This window comes from Arachis duranensis, chromosome 2 (assembly GCF_000817695.3).
Source record: "Arachis duranensis cultivar V14167 chromosome 2, aradu.V14167.gnm2.J7QH, whole genome shotgun sequence".
NCBI classification, from domain to species: domain Eukaryota; kingdom Viridiplantae; phylum Streptophyta; class Magnoliopsida; order Fabales; family Fabaceae; genus Arachis; species Arachis duranensis.
In genome coordinates this window covers 17718507-17723166 of record NC_029773.3, presented here as the reverse complement: position 1 = coordinate 17723166, position 4660 = coordinate 17718507, and positions in this window count along the sequence as shown.

The following is a 4660-nucleotide window of genomic DNA, read 5'->3' as shown; positions in this document are numbered from 1 at the left end:
AGGTATGTAGATTCTATTTTAAAATATTGGGTAACAAAAAAATATTAATATATTTTGTAATAAATAAATATTAATAAGATAAATTTAAATTATTTAGACTGATTTTTTTTTTAGTATTATTACTTTTTTTATAAAAAATTATTTTATTTGCAAATTGCAATTTTCCTTTCTATCTTTTGATGTGTACGAATATGTCATCAACTTGTGATCTGTCCCTCAAGTGTAACTTTGAGTTCATTAGGGACTTTATATATATCATATGAAAAATTAAATTATTATGTATGTAATGTATACGTATAGTTTCCAATAAAAAAAAGCCAGTGAAGAAAACTGATTTAGTTTATGTGTGAATGGCGTGTACAATTTAAGTATTAGTATAGAAGCATCCTAGGAAAGGTAACCAAAATCTTTGAGTAAACCATAAGGGAAGTTTTTTAATGATGATCTACATTATTACGAACAAACTCTATAGAAGATTGTCTTCAAAAAAGCACTTCATGATCACACCCTATTTTAATGTTCCATCACAAAACAGTCTTCAATCCTTTCACCATGTTGTTGGGGCCATTATTATTGTTAGTATATTAATAAACACTAAATTACTTATTAGTTTACTTTTTATTTATTAAATATACATAAAAATAATAAAGACAAAATTAGTTGAGATAATAAATTATTAAATTAATAAAAATATTTGGATTTAAATTTTAAAAATCACAAAAATTTATTTTTTTGAATTATATAAATCGAAAGACATTAAAACAAAAAAGGTTGTGTACTAATCCTTTTTATGTCGCCATTATATATAATATAAAGATAGATATAAAAATAGATATAAACTATTATTATTATCGAGGAAAAGTATCAAACTGTTAAACTAAAGTTTGACGAAACTATTCATCATGATAATGTTTTTCCATCTACCACATATATATCATAAAGTGAGCATCAAATATTCGGTGTAGCTTTGAAAACTCACCTTTCATTTCTTCCTTCCATTAATTATGTTTCTCATATAGTCCTATTCCTCGTGATGCTGCATTTGTTTAGCAATTACAAATTTTCATTTACACACAAACACAAACAAAGAAAAGCTAATAAGAGAAGAGTGGTAGTAAACTGAAGAAGAATGAAAATTCCAACAAGGCTCTATAGCTTTCAAAGGCCACATCAGTTGTTGATGTTTCATAGAAAACCCAACAGCAAAGTTATTAGCTCTTCAGTGACACTTGGCAGCAATAATGTGAAAAGACGATGTTACCCTTCATCTTCAAGCATTCTAGGGGAGGTTTATTTCAAGTTGAAGGGTAAATTGAAGCAAGTTCTCCGGTGGAAAAGGAGCAATGCTACTCCAAACTATACCTATGATCTTCATAGCTATTGGCTCAACTTTGATGATGGTCCTCCTTCAATTCATCATGTCCCATCTAAAGTTTGTTGATCCTTTTTTTTGTTTTCTTGAGTGATTATTATTATGATGATGAATAATAGTTGATTTACATTTTGTTGTTATTCCATAGTCATGTGGTGGAAACATACTTTGTTAAATTGCTTAATTGTAAATTGATTTAAACTAAATAATGTTTGTTCAAAAACATCTTTTTCTTTTCTTCTGCTTTGAACCAAGGCATATATATTTTGATTAGTTCTTTGATCATCATGTTTGAACCTCAATTAACTTTTGGAATAGTTTCAAATTGTGGACGGTAACATCTGCATTATTAGGCCGCAATTGACGAAGCTTATTTTCTTTAATTAGGAGGAAATTAGAAGTGCACACATATTTTCTTATTATATATATGATCTATCATCTTGAATTCTTGATGGTAATTATCTCCTTCCAACTACTACATTTGATGATAGGTATATTTTTATATATTGCAATTGATTTATTTTATCTCAAAATTAGTCAAATTTTATCTCAAAATTGCTTTTGTAATGGTTTCTTCATATCTTTATATTTATGCGTTAATTAAGATAACTACTAAACAGATCCTAAATAAAAGCTTAATAGACACAATATTTCATCATTCTTTCATGCATTTTAGGCATAGATGTGGAAATTAAATTTGTAAATGCAATGCAAACATTATCCCAAGATCAGGCAATTGTTTGTATACAAATTAAAATAAAGGGGAAAAAAGGGGAAGAAAAAGGGTCCCCTAGCTGCCCAATATATATTATAATATTCTCTTGCTTTATTCCCTTGGTTGGATTACTTGCTATATTTTTTTATTTTTATTTTTATTTATTTATTTTTTTTCCCAACAACTTCATTTTAGGTGCAACTGTTGTTGCTTTAATGTGTTAATTTCAAGGAACCAATCAACCAACTGTTTAAAGGGTTCTATATTAGTTTAAGATTTGATTGAAAACGTATATGAATGCAACATTTTTCTTTGAAATAGAAATAAAATCGAATCATAATTAAGTAGTACCTAATTGGTTACATGTAGGAAAACTTATCCTCCTTATCCAATAACAACACTTATATTAATGCCTAAAAGAGGAATGCTTGGGACTTTCAGAATTTATTGCATGTTTTTAGTTATTAGTTAATTATTAATGTTTAAAAATACAAGATAAAATATGTTATTAAATTATTAGGCTAAAAAAATTAAATTAAAAAAATTAAATTAATAATTAAATAATAATAAAAATAATAAATTTTGATAGTTTTCTAATGGTTCTCTACATGAAATATTACTTAAACTAATAGAAGTTTAATTTTAAGTGTTTCCATCAATATATTTAAGGGCAACAACAAACCTTTGCCATAAAATTATTTATGTAAAGTGTGTAACATTGGAATAATAGTATGATCACAGTTTAACTAATTATTATCATATATCAAATAATAAGTAGTTGTTATTATAATATGTATTGTTTGATAAATAAATAAGTTTCTTTTATTAAATATTGAGATTTATTTGTTATTATAAGATGAACTATAATATTATTAAGAGATAATTATTTTATAATTTAGTTTAAATTATTTTTAATCATATATAATTATTAAAAATTATATTAATAATTTCAAAAAGTCAATATATAAATACAGAGAGAGTGATGGCTGTTTAAATGATTTATAATAAAAATTCTTAATTTACTATTATTGATTTTGTTGTTGTTATTATTATTATTATTTTATTTTATTTTTGATAATTTTGACAGGATGTATCTAATCAAGTTTATATCACCATTTTAATTTGAGGAGTAAATATAAAGAGTAGACTTAACCCAATATTTAATCAATACTTTTATTGAATTGATGTATAATAAAAATTACAATTGATAATTTACATTTGAAGACTTTGTATAATAAATGACGTAATAAGGATAACTTGAGAATAATAAGAAACCAAAATAAAGGAAATAATTGAAATTGATAGTAAAACAAAGGTGTTTGTTACGGTACGATGATAAATTTATACTACTGATATGTTTAAAATATAGATAAATAACAATAAAATATGTGGAATTTATTTTCCACGTCAGCATTTAATTCTTTTTAAATATATAGTATATCATCCCTTTTATTAAAATATCCTTTTAATTAAATAAAAATAAAAAACATTTATTTATTTAATTTTATAAAAAGACTTAAACATCCTTCCTTTATTTGATTAGACAAAAATATCCTTTTAAATTAATCAAATTTTAGAATTCAATTAATCCTAATTTTATAGTTTCAAATAATTAAAACAACAAAACAAAAATACATTAAAAAAATAAAAAATCAAAATTGTTCTTCATCTGTGTTAAACATATTAAAAAAACAAAAAACCAAAATTGTTTTTCATCTGGGTTCAGAAACCTTCTCGTTCACGCCTCTGAAGGTTTCAGCCTTCTTCATCTTCTTCTCTTCTCTCCTCTTTCTATCCTCTCTCTCTGTCTCTCTCTTCTCCTCGATCTCTTTCATCTGTCTTTGCGTCGCACGCAAGACGCCATCGTTTTGCTGGGATGCCCTAGCCAATTACACAACCCAGCAACCTTAGCTCCACACAACGGCTAAACGCGAACCCATCCCTCCCATCACCCTCGAGCTCCTCCTTCCTCTCTCCATCATCGATCTCACTCCCTCACCTCCGTCCATCTCCCGTCGCCTTCGCCGAAAGGAGTTTCGAAGCCACCGTCGTTATCGTGCAGCTCTGTTCCACCATCGTGCAGCTACTGTTTCAGCTTTGAAAGCACCGCCACGCAGCTCGGTTCCATCGTCGTCGGGCTCGCCTCCTTTTTCCGTCGCGCAGTGGTGCACGAAATTGCAATCACACTTTTGCAATCCCATACAACTAACCAGCAAGTGCACTGGGTCGTCCAAGTAATACCTTACGTGAGTAAGGGTCGATCCCACGGAGATTGTCGGCTTGAAGCAAGCTATGGTTATCTTGTAAATCTTAGTCAGGATATCAAAGATTATCAGGATTGATTGTAAAAAGCAAAAGAACATAAAACAGGTACTTGAATTGCAGTGATGGAGAATAGGTTGAGGTTTTGGAGATGCTCCATCTTCTGAATCTCTGCTTTCCTACTGTCTTCTTCTTCAAGCACGCAAGGCTCCTTCCATGGCAAGCTGTATGCAAGGGTTTCACCGTTGTCAGTGGCTACCTCCCATCCTCTCAGTGGAAATGTTCAACGCACCCTGTCACGGCACGGCTAT